This window comes from Adiantum capillus-veneris, chromosome 7 (assembly GCF_014529385.1).
Source record: "Adiantum capillus-veneris isolate H3 chromosome 7, ASM1452938v2, whole genome shotgun sequence".
NCBI classification, from domain to species: Eukaryota; Viridiplantae; Streptophyta; class Polypodiopsida; order Polypodiales; family Pteridaceae; genus Adiantum; species Adiantum capillus-veneris.
The window spans coordinates 87,199,545-87,219,168 of NC_140937.1; the positions used below are offsets into that span (position 1 = coordinate 87,199,545).

Consider the following 19,624-nt stretch of genomic DNA (forward strand, 5'->3'; position numbering starts at 1 on the left):
ATTTTTTCTGTTTGATAATCGTTTACAAAGCTTGATATGGTTAAACCTAGGGATATTGTACCCCTGCCTTGGATTAAAACATCTCCTGACCTCAGGACTGAATAGATAGCCTAATGCAGTATAAATGAAGGATTTGTCGATTCTAGTAATTCGTTGCAGGTTTATGAGCCTGACTTGTTATTTTTATTATGCCTTGACATCATGGTAGACCTTGGGTCTCTTATACATAAGAAAACGTAGTTCAGTGGTTGTTTTTGCAATAAGGGTAGAGTGAGGAAGTTATAAAGGGCTTCATCTCCACATAAAGCCTCTTGAGCATATACGGCAGTATGTGTATGTATATGGTTGTGAACATGATGGTTGGCTTGATGACCGTTTCTAAACACATGCTACAGTTGGATGTTTTTTTTTAAAAAATGGGGACTGATACGATGTCCAGACTGTGTAAATTGTGGCAACATAAAGGTTAGGACCAATGGACCACTTGACTCTGACTCTGGCGGAAATAAAAACTTCCTTATGACTGGTTTTTTTCTTTCGCTGTTATAACTGGTTGGTTTTTCTCTCTCTAAGGAGGTAGAGGCACCTAATTGATTGGCAGCGTTTGAATGGTTGGTTTTTTTCTGTGATTAAACTGATTATCACTGAGGCTTATCATAAAATGGGGAGCTCATAGCAGGCCGGACATTAACAGTCCGTGATAGCCTAACATTTTGTGAAGGTAAGTATACAACAGCTCACACGTTTCTTTTGACTTTGTAAAAAAGATATGGTTGAAAAAATCCGGACAGTACTATTCTTGAAAATTGATAATGATTGATGGAAATAAAGGTAAGTATATGGCCGTTTTTTGGCTTGGGTATAGCTCCTAAACTTTTGCCGAGGTGTGGCCTTACTACTCTTGACTGGTTACATGGTTGTCGTATTGGTTTTTAACATAAATGCTATCTCCACCCTCATCTCTGATTAAAAAAATACCATTTTATACCATGGGTGCTACTCATCTTGAAGGTAAGTATATGGCTACTTTTATACATAGCTACTAAGCTATGGCTCGTAGTATTACTACTGATGGACTTCACCATATATAGACTATAGAGTGATATAAAAGACTGCTAAAACATACCAAAACTAATGAATAAACTTGCTTGTCTAAAGTGATTAAATTCTGTAAGATGGACATGGATAACAACTGATATGGTCCATTGATACCTGTAAAACACATCCAAGGCTAACTGAATTGTCGTCTTGTTTGGATGGATGCAGGTAAGGACTCTATCTTATCTTGGAGGGTTTCTTTTCTTTGGCAAGCAACGAAATATTTTGTTATGAAATATCCCCACTGAAGAACGGGGAAGTTTTTTTACTACCAACCCCACTGAAAGAGGATCTCTTTCTTACAATCATTTTACTTAGATAATTTTGATAGCGAGTTATTTTTGTACAAATTAGTGCATTGATCCTTGGCCAGTTGTCTTTTGAATGTAAAAGTTCAATTATGTCTTATTAAGTAAGATTTAAAACAACTACACACACACACACACACACACACATATATATATATATATTATATATATATATATATATATATATATATATAAGAGAAGAGAGAGAGAGAGAGAGAGAGAGAGAGAGAGAGAGAGAGAGAGAGAGTAGACATCAAACAATGTTATGTTGTACAAAATGTAAAGATATGACACATACTTTCACAAAAGGAGAGAGATAGACAGACAGTTTCATCTTACTATTGAAATAAAGATACAAGCAAATGGTCGGAATCATCTCACATTTGGAATAGAAGAAACATTACAATAGAGGTCATGAATACAGATTTCAATTAAAGAAGAAGTTACACCCAATGGAATTCATCCAAGTTACGATTTGAACTTGGCTAGTTAAATCTCTTCAGACAATCTGTTTTTCCCTTCGTTCCATTACTTTGTGTCCACCTGGTAAGAAATAGAGCTATGAGGGCTCGTTGTCCACAGTCTCGTCCACTATGTCGTGCCGGAGTTGCATAAGGTTGGATTTCTCCCTTATTGTGACCATTGTCACAAGGTTGAGATCTTTGTCCAATACCTCGACATCTATGACATCATTGTTCTCTAGGCTTGCCGACTCTTGATCAATAGGCACAAACTGAGAGCAGCTTGCAACAATTTGAGAGCCCTTGTACCAGAAGGAGATGAGAAGCGATTGTGTGCCAATCATGTACTTGGCCGCCAAATTGTCCGGTGCAACCTCACAACGTATGTTGCCCACCTCTTTAACATACCACCCTCTATCTCAAGAAGCTTGTCATAGAAGCAAGTGTCTAGAGATTTACATAGTAGCATTGTCTTTGCAACATGTATATGGTAGGTGTGATATAGTTCCAGAAATAAACTTATAGGATAAAAATTAGCAATCTTCACCAATTTGGTGGGTACATAATTTTGTATGGACCTCTGCAAATTCCTAAACAGCTTGCTTCGCACACACAGTGGTGTCCGAGACTAGCTAGTCAATACAGCCCCAATTTGTAGTGAGAGGGAGTTTAACCAAAGTACCTTTTTGATTTCTCTAGTTGAGCTGGTAGAAGTACTAGTAGAAGAAAATGCCCTCATCTGCAAGGCTCTTGCTAGTTCTTCCAACATACTGTAAAGCACCAATGTCATCGTGGATTATAGATATGTGACCTACAATACACTCCACTAGCTCCTATTCCTTCTATGATGAAGGATAGACATGTGCAATCTCAGTAACTAAAAGTAAGCAGCCACTTAGTCTAACAACTAAATATAATTTAGGAATACTTTAGAGAACTAGATCTACCTCTTTTAATATAGTTCTACCTCTTCAAAAAGAAAAGAAAGTAAGAGACCAACAAGGTATGAAAGAAAGAATACAAAAGGAGGGCTAAGTAAGCACTTATAGTTGCATCATGGATGATAAACAATGAGACATCTCCAGCATTTGCAATCATGTCAGAGTGATAGTAGACATAATGAACCAAAACCTCATTAACCGTTTTCTTGCCCCTCCACTTTGACATCTAGCCACTCGTGCTTTCCATGCTGAACAAAATAGATTTGATGTAGAGGATCTTTTCGTCCTTCTTGGTTGCATAAGAACCCAACAACCTATCTATATTGATGAGTTTGAGATGGTGATAGAGCATATGGTGCTACTTGGAATCGTTGGCAGACTAATGGTGAGGCTAGCTGGGGATAGAGTACAACAATCCCTAGAGCTATTAGGATGGGAAGAAGAAGAAGAAGAAGAAGCCATGGCTCTTTCTAACTGGAATAAGAAAGCTTGAAATTTCTTGCAATGGAGGGAATTTCAATTTTGAACGCTTTCTTAATGGAGCTAGAGCTTTTGGTGGTGGGAGTATGATAGATTTTTGTACCTGTCTTTCAGTACCTTTACAACTATTAGACTTTGTTTATAGCGGGTCCACATATGGATACTGTAAACCCGGCTAAAACATGATGCTACCTCACGCTTGTTCATCTTTTTGCATTTCTTGATTTATTTCTTCTATTTTCTACGTTATGTTGCCTTGCTTCTCATTGGACGTGCCTCCTTTTCTCTCTCCTCAATAAGGCCTTCTAAAAGGCCTCTAAAATATCCTAATGATACTATGCAGTTATCTTTTAGACAACTCATTTAGTATGTAACTTTTCACATATATGGTTCATCTATGGTTATTGTTCAGCTATAACTTGAGATTTAAAGTGGTTTTATGTTACAGTTGTTTATTTCTTCCTTTTAAATCAAAGAACTTTCAATTTTGCAAAGTAATGGAGCCAAAAATATTGGGTATACTCTTTGATTAAAAAGCCTTAAATTCTATGTGCAAAGTAGGTGGCACATATAAAATAATAAATTTGGTCTCTATATAAAAGATCCTTGCGCAAAATGTTTTCAAGGAGTTCTTGGAAATTCCTTTAATCTATTCAATCATTTGTGCATATAAGATAGCATGGGGTTGTGCTAATACTACAGATATCGTATGTAGGGGTTATATAGCGCTTTAATGTCCATAGATAGGGGGTTGGGCTACCACGTAAAGGACCGTATATAGGGGGGTTTTCCTAAGGGATGCACACAAGTGGTATCTTCTCTCCGATATTAGTGATCCCCCGAGAAAATAATATTGCAAAATCAACAACAATAGTTTTGTATGAAAAAATCATTTGCAAATCCTTGAGGATGCCCATTGAAATAGTCTCAAATCAGGGTACAAGAAATGAAGTTGATTGTAGTTTGTAGATTTTTTTTTCCATAGGACTTTTTTTATGCTATATATGCTATATAATAGCTCAAATAGCATTCCATGTATTCATAGCAATTTGTTTCAGAATTAAATTGGCAAGGTACGTAGTTGATGTTTATCCATTTGGAATGTTCTCAACATAAATGCTTATTTGCAACCAACTACCGCAATCAATGCTTGACGATTTGGGATAAGTGATTTTTTTAATCTTGTTCGGTGAACTTATCTTACATTAGTTACATTTCTCTCAAAGTTAGAGACAAATTGCACCTTCAATTCAACACAAAGGGCTGAAAAATGCAGGTTAACTAAACCTTATAAGTATTCTCTTTGGTTTTGTGTGTAAAGCTCTAACTATACATGGATAAAATTTAAAATAAACATGTTATGTTTCCAAGCGTTCTTATTTAAACAAATGAAGCCTATCTTATGGGGTGCAATATCATTAATTTTTTTATTGATATAGTGAATATGCATTTGCAACACTTTATAAGGAGTCAATACATTGGAGGCAATGGAAAAGCCAAGTTATGGTTACTTTTTAGCTTTTACTTGTGCATGAATGCATCAATGCTTGTTGAAACACATATAGATTTAGTTAACAATAAAACATTTTTGTTTAAAAACACATACAAATATTTCAACATGATAAAATAATTGAACGATATTCTTGCTTGTAATTTGATCTTTCTTTTGTTATTCAATACAAACATAGAGACTTTCCATTCATATTGTTGTAAGAGTCCTTGACAAAGTGACGTTTCCTATGATGAGAAATCGTTTGTTTCTTTTTACAATGAGAAATCATCACCATAGAAAGCGAAATTTCATGAGTTGAAAGTGTATGCCAAAAAGTGCATATTTTCATCATGCAAAAGTGTTTTTACTACAAGGCAAGGTAAAATTTGTTATCATCATTTTCATATGAAAACATCATTGATGTCCATTGAAATCATGTCAGATCAGGGTACACACGTTTAATGAATGAAATGATTTACACACTGATAGGTGCAATGGACACATGGAGAGCAGTCTCAAAACGATAAAGACGATTCTGGAGCCACATCAGTGGGATGCAAAAATTCATACTACATTATAGGCTTATCAAACTACTTACAAAGGCGCCACTGGAATGACATCTTTCAGAATGGTCTATGGCACATAAGTAGTGGTCTGATGGAGTTTGTAATCCCAAGTCTAAGGTTAGTAGTTGAGCATGGCATGGACTTAAACACGAATCCCAAGGAATGATTAGATAAATTATTGCACCTAGATGAGATTAACTAGCATGCCACACTGAAGCAAGAAGTGGTCTAGCAATAAAGAAATCATTGGCATGACAAAAAGATCAAAGTCAGGGAATTTTGACTTGCAAGTTGATCAAAATTCTTCGAGAATAGGATATATAAGACTTAGAGCCTATAGAGAGAAGAGAGAAATGTCACGAGGGAATATTAGAAAAAGGAAAAGAGATGAGAGAGAGAGGAGAGAGAGAGAGAGGAGAAGAGAAGGAGAGAGATGAGAGAGAGAGAGTCGAGAGAGAGAGAGAGGAGAGAGGAGGAGAGGAAGAGAAGAGGAGAGAGAGAGAGAGGCTATAGTCTTATAGGGGAAAGGCAATAGAGGGGAAAGGTAAGAGCAAAGGTGACTGCTAGGAAGGCAAGCAAAGGTCCAAGTTTGGTTGCTAAAGCAGGGGGAAGGTCTGCCAATAAGATGAAGAGATGTGCAAAGCCCACAAAGGTTTTGAAAGCTGCAAGGATGAAGAGGCTACAAAGACACATCAAGTTAATGTTTAAGTAAATTAGGAAGGCTAAAAAATGCATTGAGCTTCTTGTACTGAAAAGATTCCATTTCAGAGGCTAGTTAGGTCAATATGTGAAGAGGCATGTTTTAGCACAATGAAGTGGAAACTTGTTGCATTGTTGGCACTTCAAGAGGCAACAAAATATTTTTTTCTTGAATCGTTCAATGATAACTATTGTTGCAGCACGTGCATGCACACATTGTAACCATTATGGGCAAGGAAAGCTAAACCTAGAAAAGAGTGAGATGGAGATATGATAAGCTGCTTCAACCCAACGAATGTATAGACAAGAAAATGAAGGAAAGTTTTCTTATTCCTCCATCAAGGCCACAATCAGAGGTGAAGATTGTGGAGGTCACCCATGATGTGGATACCAGGGCCAGAGTTGAGCAGGAAAATTGGTGTGCAGGGGAGATGAAGAAACTGAAAGAGAAAAAAAAGTAGCAAATGCTTTAGAAGTAGGAGATTAAGAGAAAAAAAAGTAGCAAATGCTTTAGAAGAGGAGATTAAGAGCTTCCACACTGTTACACATGAAATTGATGTCAGCAAGAATGAAATTTTATCATCTATGAAGTAAGGAGTAATAGCAGTATCAGATGGTTCAAGGAGGCTTCCAATAGATTCTGCTAATATTAACATATTGGAAGATCCAGATGGTCAAATTACAAATTCAATTGTGTATATATGCCTAAAATAAGCTGCTTTGAATAGTTTCAACATACTTTTATTCAATATTTAGATTAGAGAATAGCTTCTAGTAACTGTCTTGTAGTTTCATTAAGAGCCAGCTACCTACACAAAGTCAGTCATAAATAAATAACATGGATCCTCAAATGTCTGTGTTTCTTAGAATGAAAAATACATACCCCTCAGGGCACATTCGAGAAGTGGCTTGCCCATTATCCGATGCTCCAAGTCACAACCATAATTTGTCCATAAAAGAGCAACCACCACTGGAGCGTGGTTTGCATTGAGCTTGACAAGTTAGTTGTTTGGATTCTAAACTCAATTTCAGAAACACATCCAAAATTAAGGTCGTGAGTATTAAGAATTAGAATTTGGATTGATGTGGAATAAGGTATGCATATACAGTGATTGTGTTGGTTTCATACCAAACTTGTCTGCTTGCAGCTACATAAAAATATCGTTGCTCACATATGGCAAGCTATGCGAAAGTTACAACCTGTACAAGTCATAAATTAAAGAAGTCATAGTTGCTAAACAAATGGATGACAACTCGTGTGGATGGAGGTGTCTCCTTCATGATGAGTACATACTGCAGAGATTCTTTGCACTACAACCAATCATGTAACTGTAGGCATTTTGCAAAGCATTACTATAACATGGTGATTGTTTCAGTAAAAGTATACCTCAGTTCCTTTTTGTTTTCATTTTTCTTTTGTAGAGTGCATTGGAAAAGTATACACTATTGTATTTGCACCGATATCGTGCCACTCTGATCAAGCATCTTTTTTCTATTTCACATCCTCAGAGCATGGATTTAGAAGACACCCTTTTAGATAACCATATTGTAGAGATAACAATGATTGTTGAGGGACACCAACAAAATATTTTGTAAGATCAATTTTGAGAAGAGACAGGAGCAAGAGGAGGGACAGACTGATGACAAGAGAAATCATGCAGAGGGAGAGTTTGCCAAGGAGGAGATGCAAGATGAGGGGAAGGGTAGTGCGAGCACAAAGGAGCCAGATCATGCACATGGAGGGGATGAGGAAGAAATTAAGATTGAAACTCCCTCTATGCTTGGAGGGTTTAACCAGGGAGAAGATAATGCAGAGGGAGGGGCTAAGGAAGAACCACCCAACCCTCAAGGAGAGCATACCACTCCCACGATTCCATCAGTAGATCCGGAAAATTATCAACAACCAACGATGTTTGACCCACAAATAGAGCATAGCATGTTAGAAGCTAATTCATCTGCTATAGACCATTCTACACTAGAGACACAAGAGTCTCAAACAATAGAAGAACAAGGGAGTGGTGAGAAAAAGCTCGAGGATGTCAACACTAGCATGGAGAACCTCCACAGCTCCCAAACCTAGTATGGACCTTTGCTAGACATTGACATGATTGTTTCTTTAATAACCAATGTAAAAGAATATGAAAGTATTTCCTATTGTCAAACTACTTATCTGTTTTACAAAATGTTTGTAGAGACTAATTATTCTGGACATCAACAGATTGTTGATGTTTTGAGAGCCATATGATTCAAATGCAGGATCTCTCAACCTGCGCAACTTCCATGTCACTGAATATAGAGTTATTTCATGGCTGGGCACCAATGCATTTCTATAATTTCTTTTTCCAAGGTTTCGCATCACGATATGGTCTTCTATGCAGCTAAGAAACTTTAACCCCCTCGTAGCCATAAATTGTAACATAGCCGAAATTGATTGTTGGCAATTTAATTTTGTGTATTGCCAAACATAGTGTGTTGTCAATTGCCACTACCACCCTACAAAACTAAAAGTACAATTTTATTACAAACCTTTTTCTCAAATCCATGTCGCATTTGATGTCGAAAACACTTTGTTTATAGACGACACACCACATCAGGGACTACTTAATCCACCAGGTAGAACTCTCTCCCCACCCTCATTTAAAGGGCATGAGCATGATTTCTACCTAGAGTAAATTTTGATCCCTTATCTCCAAAATTTGTATTTTATCCCATTGATTATTTCAGAATCTGTACTTACAAATACTCTCCAAAATGCTAACGATGTACATTAATATAATTCTTTGTACTTGTCAATGTGGTGCCATGGAAGTAAGTATGTGTGTGTGTGTGTGTGTGTGTGTGAGAGAGAGAGAGAGAGAGAGAGAGAGAGAGAGAGAGAGAGAGAGAGAGAGTAGACAAACTCTGCTTATGTTTTACAAAAGGTGAAGAAATGATACATACTCTCACAAAGGGAGAGAGATAGACACACTCTCTGAACTTACTATTGAAATAAAGGTAGACCCAAATGGTCGGAATCATCTCACATTTGAAATAAAAGATCTCAATTGAAATAAACGTTACAATGGATGTCATGAATATAGATTCAATTAAAGAAGAAGCTATGCCCAATGGAATTCATCCAAGATACATTAGCATGATTTAAACTCAGCTAGTTCCAGTCAATACAGCCCCAATTGGTAGGAAGAAGGAGTTTAACCAAAGAAAATGCTGGTTGAGTTAGTAGAAGTGCTTGTAGAAGAAAATGCCCTCATTTGCAAGGTTGTTGCTAGTTTTTCCAGCATACTACAAAACACTAATATCAGCATGGATTACATATATGACACAGGTACAATACACTCTAGTGGCTCCCATTCCTTGTATTATGAAGGACAGACATCTGCAATTTTGCAATAACCACAATTAAGAGGCAACTTAGTTTAACAACTTAATATAATTTAGGAATACTTTAGAGAACTAGATCTACCTCTTTTAATATAGTTCTACGTCTTCAAAAAGAAAAGAAAGTAAGAGACCAGCAAGGTTTGAAAGGAAGAATACAAAAAGAAGGCTAAGAAAGCACTTACAGTTGCATCGTGGATGATAAACAATGAGACATCTCTGCCATTTGCACTCACGCCAGAGTGACTGTAGACATGCTGAACAAAAAACTCCTTAGCAGTTTTCTTGCCGACCTCCACATTAAAAACTAGCACTCATGCTTTCCATGCTGAACGAAATAGATTTGCTGTAAAGGATCTTTTTCTCCTTCTTGGTTGCATAAGAACCGAAGAACCTTTGCAAGTTGTATGGTGTTGCCATTGACTATCTATATTGACGAGTTTGAGATGGTGATAGAGCATGTGGTGTACTTGGCCTCCTTAGCAGACTAATGGTGAGGCTAGCTCGGGAGAGAATACAACAACCCCTAGAGCTATTAGGGCAGGAAGAAGAAGAAGAAGAAGAAGCCATGGCTCTTTATGAGTGGAAGAAGAAAGCTTGCACTTGATTGCAATGAAGGGAATTTCAGTTTTGATTTCTTGCTTAATGGAGCAAGGCTTTTGGTGATGAGAGTATGATAGATTTTTGTACTTGTCTTTCAGTACCTTTACGACTATCAGTCTTCGTTTACAGCGGGTCCACATATGGATACCATAAACCCCGATAAAACGAGATGCTACCTCATGTTTAATCATTTGTTTTGTATTTCATGATTTATTTCTTCTATTTTGTACGTTACGTTGCCTTGCTGCTCATTCGATGCACCTCCTTTTCTCTCTCCTCAATAAGGCCCTCTAAAAGACCTCTGAAATATCCTAGTCGTACTATGAATTTATCTTTTAGACAACTCATTTAGTATGTAACTTTTCACATATATGTCTCATCTATGGTTATTGTTCAGCTATAAGTTGAGATTTGAAGTGGTTGTATGTTATAGTTGTTTATTTCTTCATTTCAAATCAAATCACTTTCAATTATCGGATTCCAAAGATATTGGGTATACTCTTTGATTACAAAGCCTTAAATCCTATGTGCAAAGTAGGTGGCACTTATAAATTTGAAAATTTGGTCTCTATACAAAAGAAACTTTGGCAAAATGTTTTAAGGAGTTCTTGGAAATTCCTTCAAGCTATTGAATCATTTGTGCATATAAGGTAGCCTGGGGTCATGTTAATACTACTACAAAGATCATATGTAGGGAGTTATAGTAGTGCTTTAATCTCCATAGATAGGGGACTGGGCTACCACGTAGGGGACCGTATATAGGGGGGGTTTTCCTAAAGAATGCACACAAGTGGTATCTTCTCTCCGATATTAGTGAATCCCCCGTGAAAATAGTACTCCAAAATTGACAACAATATTTTTGTATGAAAACATCATTTGTAGATCCTTAAGGATGCCCATTGAAATAGTCTCAAATTAGAGTACCCATTTTGATGAATGAGAGGATTCCTATACTAATAGGTGCAATGACATGTGAAAAGCAGCTCAAAAAAATAAAGACGATCCTGACGAAGATAGTTTAGAAGTAGCCACATTAGTGGGATGCAAAACTTCAAACTAATGTAGATTGGAAACTTTGGAAATACTTACTTTTAAATTTGTGTTATCTAGATTGATTTTGTGAAATTGTACTATGAGTTATCATTTAGAAAACTCATTTAGTACGTAACTTTTCACATATATGGTTCACCTATGGTTATTGTTCAACTATAACTTGAGATTTGAAGTGGTTGTATGTTATGGTTGTTTATTTCTTCATATTAGATCAAGGCACTTTCAATTTTGCGAAGTATTGTAGATATTGGGTATACTTTTTGATCACAAACCCTTAAATCCTATGTGCAAAGTAGGTGGCACATATAAATTTGAAAATTTGGTCTCTATAGAAAAGAAGCTTTGGCAAAAGAATTTCAAGGAGGTCTTGGAAATGCCTTTAATTGGGGGGTGAAAGCATGGAATGGTGGCTCAAATAGTTGAGTCCATGGATACCTGCTATCAAAATTTGTGGCCTACAATTAGAGATGATTTCACGTAAAATTTCTTTGATGATATATGTCAATGGATAGCTCTTAAAGAATAAAATCTAGGAGTACATCACCAATAAAATTGATTTTAGTTTGTAGATTTTTCACAAGACTATTTTTATGCTATGCTATATAATAGCTCAAATAGCATTCCACGTATGCATAGCAATTTGTTTCAGAATTAAATTGGCATGGATAGCTCTTAAAGAATACAATCTAGGAGTACAATCACCAATAAAGTTGATTTTAGTTTGTAGATTTTTCACAAGACTGTCTTTATGCTATGCTATATAATAGCTCAAATAGCATTGCACGTATTCATAGCAATTTGGTTAAGAATTAAATTGGCAATGTACATAGTTGATGTTTATCTGTTCTGAATCTTCTCAACATAAATGCTTATTTGCAACAAACTATTGTAGTCAATGCAAAATATCTTTCTTTTGTCCTTCAATACAGACATACAGACTTTACATTTATATTTTTGTAAAAGTCCTTGACAAAGTGATGTTTCCTATGATGAGAAATCATTTGTTTCTTTTTACGATGAGAAATCGTCATCATAGAAAGTGGAAATTTACGAGATGAAAGTGTATGCCAAAAAGTGCACATTTCCATCATGCAAAAGTGTTTTCACTACAAGGCAAAGTAAATGTCTTATCATCGTTTTTGTATAAAACATCATTTGTAGATATGAATGCCCATTGAAATAGTGTCAAATCAGGGTACATACATAATTTTCATGAATGAAACAATTCAGACATTGATAGTTGCAATGGACACACGGAGAGCAGTCTCAAAATGATAAAGACGATCTGGGAGCCACATTAGTGGGATGTGTACATATCCAACTACTTACAAAGTCACCACCGGAATGACACCTTTTAGAATGGTCTATGGCACATAAGCAGTGCTCCTGAGGAGTTTGCAATCCCAAGTCTAAGGGTAGAAGTTGAGCATGGCATGGACTTCAATACGAATCTCAAGCAATGATTGGATACATTATTGCACCTAGATGAGATTAGCTAGCAGGCCATGCTGAAGCAAGAAGTGGCCCAACAATGAAGAAAGCACTGGCATGACAAGAAGATCAAAGTGAGGGAATTTTGACTTCCAAGTTGATCAAAGTGAGGGAATTTTGACTTCCAAGTTGATCAAAATTCTTAGAAGGTAAGTCTGATCCGGTTGAATAATGTGCAAAGTAACTCTTTAAAATTGAGATACTTTGAGTTTTTTTTTGAAACTTATGAATGTGATTCTATAAAGCGAAACAATATTTCATGTGATGCAAATAGCTAGCAACAAATCTTTCATAGTCTATGGTGAGAATGTGTTGGAATTAGGGTTGCAGAGAAATGCACAGAGCTTGGAGAAGACGAAGGAAGCTCAAGGCACACAATAGAGAGTGTATTACTTAGTCTGCAATGGAAAGATAGATAGCCCTAGAGTCATGGGCGTATATACAATGCTCGGGGGAAAAAACCTCCTAAAGAGGGAAAAAATGCCCCGACGGTCCTAGTGTGTTCACACACATCACTACCGCATGTATATGGTAACAAATCTCCCCTGGAGTGATGCGGTGAACGAGAGTTGGCACAAGAGTAAAGGGAAGTTCCATGCCCTGAGGACATGATCGGTCCACAAAGGGGAGTAAGCCCAAAGCTTTGCGGAAAGCTTCAAGCTTCTCACGAGACAATGCCTTTGTGAAAATATCTGCAAGGTTGTCCTGTGTTGGCACATAAGCCAAGCTCATCTCTCCTGCTGAGAGCCTCTCCCTAACATAGTGGTAATGCACCTCAATGTGCTTTGTGCGAGCATGAAAAATTGGGTTCCTCGCAACTGCCAATGCGCTCTGACTGTCAATGTAGATAGTGTTGGCAGTGCCTTGTCCAACACCCAAATCAGCCATAAGGCGTCTGAGCCATACACACTCAACCGTAGCTATGAAGACTGCCCTGTATTCAGCCTCACAACTTGAAGTGGCCACAGTAGGTTGCTTCTTTCTCAACCATGATATACATGAACTGCCAAGCATGAAACAAAAACCACTTGTGGACACTCGCGTGTCAAAACAACTAGCCCAATCTGAGTCCGAAAAAGCATCTAAGTCTGGCGGCAATGATCCCCCCTTGGGATAAAACAAGCCAAGATATAAAGTGCCACTAAGGTAGCGAAAAATCCTCTTGACAGCCTGCCAATGCTTAGACCCTGGGCTATGCATAAATTTGATGACCTGTGAGACTACAAACTGAATATCCGGCCTCGTGTTGCATACATAAATGAGGCAGCCAACAACAGTTTGGTAAAGAGTGACATCAACAGGATCGCCAGCATCATGTAGACTCAACTTCAAACTCGTTTCCATGGGAGTGGCAATAGGTTTGCAATCCTCAAGGCTGAGTTACATAAGCTTCCTCAAATATGTCACCATTCAAAAAAACAGTAACAATGTCTGATTGATGTACATCCCAACCAAAATGAGCTTCCAATGCACATAGAAAACACACAGTAGTCATACGACAAGTGGGAGAAAAAGTCTCTTCATATTGTATGCCTTTTTCTTGTGCATAACCCTTTGCAGCAAGTCGAGCCTTATGGCGATCAATCTCTCCATCCGGCTTGCATTTCAACTTCTAAACCCACTTCGTATCAATGGCCTTTTTGCCAGGAGGCAAATCACATAAAGTCCATGTGTCATTTTCTATAAGTTCATCATATTCTGATTGCATGGCAGCCATCCAATGTTGTGAATTATGTGCTTCATCAAAAGTTAGAGGCTCCTCAACATCATGTAAGCTAGACACAACCAAAGCATAACAATCTGATGCATAAGATGCCTGGCGAGAGCCTGAATGAGCACGACTAGACAAGGGTGCATCCAATTTACTATCATGCAAAGTGTGCACCAGCCATTTTGGCATACCTCTAGCCTGCTCATTTTCAGCCCTTTCCTCATCAAGTACATCATGTACAGCTGCATCAGTAATAGACCGATCTGTAACATTTTCAGAAACCCCCATACGTTGTACATTTGCCTCATTGGAACTTACATTCGTATTTCCACCACTGAAAAGAGGCAACAAAGTGTCATAAATGTCCTGTGAGCTTACATTACAGTCTATAGTACATGACAACAAGGGTTGAACAGAATCTTCCACAAACACTATATCCCGTGAAATCAGAATATGTTTTGTTTGCGGATGATACAACATGTAACCTTTGCTTTCAGCACTATAACAAACAAAAATACATTTGACAGCCTTATCATCCAATTTTCTGCGTTGCACTTGTGGCACCAAAGCATCTGCCAAACAGCCAAAAACACGCATGTGCTCAATAGAAGGCTTTCTATCATGCCATGCTTCATATGGAGTAATAGACTGCAAAGCTTTCGTAGGACACCTGTTAAGTACATAAGTGGCACACGTGATGGCCTCAAGCCAAAAAGAATGTGGCAAAGCTTGAATTTTGACCATACATCGTGACATTTTCGTAAGTGACCTGTTTTTCCTCTCAGCAACACCATTTTGCTGAGGTGTATAAGGCACTGTACATTGGTGTTTTATCCCACAACTAGCAAGAAATGCATTAAATTCATGAGACATATGCTCCCCCCCTCGATCGGAACGGAGGGTGTCCATTGTACATTTCGAGACATTTTCAGCCATAGCCAGAAATTGTTTGAAGCACATAAAAACTTCGGACTTCGCTTTAAGTGGAAATACCCATGCATGCCTGGAGTAATCATCAATGAAAGTCACGAAGTACAGGTAATTGCCCAAGGACGGAGTTTGCATGGGCCCACAAACATCACTATGCACAAGCTGCAACCTGCATGTGGCCCTAACTGAACCATCCTTTGGAAACTTAGAACGGTGCATCTTACCCAAAATAGAGCCTTCACAAACATGTTTGACATGTGCTTCAAGAGGCGGCAAAGGAGCAACCATATCATATTTCTGCAAACGCAGCAAATTGGAAAAATTCAGATGACCAAAACGTGCATGCGAAAGTTTTTCATCTGAAATAGCCCTTGAATCTGCAACAGCATTTGCAAAATTTTGTCCACACTTGTTATACAAAGTGAGCTTATACAGTCTACGACACAAAAGGCCAGATGCAACAATTTCATCACCAAAACTGAGATCATGAACTGTACATCTGTCATCCACAAATTTGACTACATGTCCAAGTCTAGCAAGTGCAGATACAGACAAGAGATTCTTCTTGATCCCAGGTACATAAAGTGCATCAACAAGTGTGAAGGAACTGCCATTTGCAGCAGTAAGCACAATCTTGCCAACTCCCTGAACTGGATAAGAGGCATTGTTGGCACAAGTGACAGAATTCCCATGAGGGACAGGCTCGAGAGAGGTGAACAATTCGTGATGTGAGGTAATGTGCTTTGTAGAACCACTGTCGAAATACCACACATGTGAATCTGCAGCAACTGACAAGCATGCATCATGGACAGCAGGATTGTAAGTGCACTCTACCCTAAAGCCCATTCCGCATCAACATAAGCAACATAGTGTCCTTTCATTATTATGTGTAAAAAAAATTCGCCGGAGTTGTTCAACAATGAAAAAAAAGCACCATCTATACTACTTTATATAGCTTTAAAATAATCGAGCTGTGAGCGTTGCCATGTCACGAATCTGCGTACACCTCCTAGAGATAGATAGATAGATAGATAGATAGAGAGAGAGAGAGAGAGAGAGAGAGAGAGAGAGAGAGAGAGATGCGGTACATCATGGATCATAGAGAGAGGATTTCCATATCTGTTACAACGCTTTTTGTGTCACGGGTCTCAGAGAGAGAGAGAGAGAGAGAGAGAGAGAGAGAGAGAGAGAGAGAGAGAGAGAGAGAGAGAGAGAGAGAGAGAGAGAGAGAGAGAGAGAGAGAGACGTGTTTTTCATCTGCTGCTGCGTGGTGTGTGTGTGTGTGTGTGTGTGTGTGTGTGTGTGTGTGTGTGTGAGAGAGAGAGAGAGAGAGAGAGAGAGAGAGAGTTTTGAAACGTTGTGAGCGGGATGAAAACACACACAGCGCCTCTATAATGACCCGATACACACTCTTGGGAAGATACACACACACACACACTATGGGGCACCACTCGGCTTACACAACACACCTGGCCGAGACAGGGAACACACCTCTGGAGTGAGAGGAGAGAGACTATCCACTTGCCCACTCCACACAGAGACACACACACACACACACACACAAAAACTCAGCTCAAAAGAGGAGAACTTCTGATGTTTAGATACAAATGAGCTTGGGCCAACACCAATGGGGCAAACAGCTCACACAATATGGGTAAAAGATACCAGATACAATCACAAATCGGAGAAGAAGCTTCACTCACCGGAGAAGATTACATAAAAAAACAGCAGAAAAAGAGTGAGAAATTTGGCAAAATGGACAGCGCCATCGCGTCCGGAACGGCCCAAAACCCCAGTCTACAATGTCAAAGTGCTCAAATCCGACCTCGGATGAGCAGTTTACGGCAAAAACAGGCTCCAAAATGAGCAAAAACACACCTGCGGCTGTTCCTCCTCTCTTCTCCACGTTTTTTCTGGTCTTCTCTCTGTTTTTTCAGTTCCCACACTTAGCTTTATTACTTGGGCACCCTTGGCCTTTTAGATGACCTCAAACGGACCCCGAACAGGCCAAAAACTGACCTCGCAGTGCATAGTTGTCACCTTTTTGCATCATCCGCACACCTGGCACTCAGCTTTTTTCCAATAATGCATCTCGCCACCACGTGAAGTGGACCCAAAGAGTGGTCCTAATGATGAACTTTCTGCGTAACTCTCACAAGAAAACACCCACGTTGTGTCCGTCCTCATCTGCGTGCAAATATTGACCTCGTTCGCCCTCCTGACGCCACTAGATGCCATCTGACGCACTTGCTGACCTCATGTTGTCGGCCCGCGGATAGCTTCCTCGAGAAGTTTTACACGCTATAAACTCCTCATTATTGTAGAAAAACACAGTGGTACTGGTAATAGTGAAAATCGATGCACTATGTACACCCTGTCCTACCTGTACACATGTGGGCCCCACATAACCACCTGGCTAAGGAAAATGGGCAATCCTTTATTTGATGCACCATGCATGTATATGTACATATGCGCAATCCCTTGCTCCAAAAAACTCCTGACATAATTTGCCCATCCCCTAGCCTGCTAGATCATTCATGATCAGCAGCAGCAAAGAGAGATATGAGACTTGCCGCATCATAGGTCTCCTCATCCCTCACCAACACTGCTTGATCCACAGACAGATCATCTTGCCCCACCATTATCAATCTAGCATGATACAATTTAAGACGCAACCCATTTACCCTTGACTTATGTAGAACACCATCCAGGTTAGCTAGCTGATATGTGCCATTTGGAAAACACTCCACTACCTTGAAAGGGCCTTCCCACTTAATTTGAAACTTCTTTTGGAAGGTGTTGTCCAGCTTACTATTGTAGCGCAAAACCAAGTCATGTTTCTTGATACCCTTACTTTTAACCTTTTCATTTATCTTTGCCAAAGCCTTATCCTGCATCTGCCCATAATGCTCCAATGCGCTCATCCTATCCAACTGAACCTCTTGTAACTGCAAGAGCCTCTCTTTGAATGCATCACTAGGTGACCCAAGCAACTTCTCTAACATCTTGACCACAGGCAACTCTACCTCCACAGGCAATAGTGCTTCCTTTCCATACACCAAATGAAATGGAGTAAACCCTGTACCTGTCTTCACCGAAGTACGGTAAGCCCATAATGCACTAGGCAATTCCAAATCCCAATTCTTTCCTTGGTGCTCTGTCACTTTAGAAAGAATTTGTACCAACTCACCATTGAATCTTTCATTTAAGCCATTACACTGCGGGTAATAAGGAGTGGTATGCTGGTGCCTAATCTTCATCTTTGTGCATAAGAAGTCTAGCAGTTTAGCTCTAAATCCTGGCCCCTTATCTGAAAGTAGCTCTAATGGCACCCCAAACTTGCAACATATTTCATCATACACAAATTTTGCCACATCCTTTGCAGTGATCTGTTTTACTGCTATAGCCTCTGCCCATCTAGAGAGATAGTCCACTGCCGTCAAGATATAGCTTTTGCCCCTGCTTGTGATAGGTAACGGGCCTATTGCATCAATCCCCCACTTTTCAAACACATCAAACGCCATAATGGTTTTTCGTAGCTCTGGCTTCAACACTCTCTTCCCAAACGCTTGACACCTATTGCAAGACCTACACCACTGGTGAACATCCTTGTGCAAACTAGGCCATACATACCCCTCTTGCAAAATCTTATGCAAGGTGATCTTTAGAGCAAAATGGCCACCACATGCGCCTTCATGATTCTCTTCCAACACTCTGTAAAGCTCCTCCCACCAAGGTACACATCTCAACACGAGATCAGCCCCTTTCATGTATAAGACATCACCAATCAATTTGTACCTGTATGCTCTACGCACAAATCCATACTTCTTAGACTTCTGAATCTCCTTTGGAATGATTCCTGTTAGCAAAAACTCCTCTTCTTGAGCCAAACTTTCCCGACCATGATAAAGAGGTAAAGTGGTCCTCAACACAAATAGCTCCCCAATCATGCCTTGAGCTGCTTCATGTGCCTCTCTATTTAGAGCACGTTCAATGTGTTTGATGATCCATGCTTCGAACTTTTTTAACAGGCCTTTAATTCTGAAGCACATTTCCTTCAATGAGGTGTTCTTGCTCTTCCACACACCCAGCACTTGCTTCACCACTAACAAGGCATCACCATTTATGCTCAAACTTCGAACCCCATGCTTCAAACAAATGTGTAATCCGGCTTTCAATGTAGTATATTCAGCCTCATTGTTACTATGCACATCCAATTTGAACCCTCTCTTGCATACTAGCTTCCCCTAAGGATCATAAAGTGCTATACCCCCTGAAGCTGCATCGTGGCTCTTTCTGTATGAACCATCAAAGAACAACACATGTGCATTGCTGATCTATGGCACTTCTTCAACTACCTTTCTCACCACCTCTTCCTTAACAATAAGGGGATTCTCCTTGTAGGTCAACAAA

At 39.0% G+C, this 19,624-nt stretch overlaps 1 pseudogene; it reads left to right on the forward strand.

Moving 5' to 3' along the window:
* The window catches only part of LOC147454175 (uncharacterized), a 124,375-nt pseudogene that overhangs the window by 84,263 nt on the left and 20,488 nt on the right, over nt 1-19,624 (forward strand).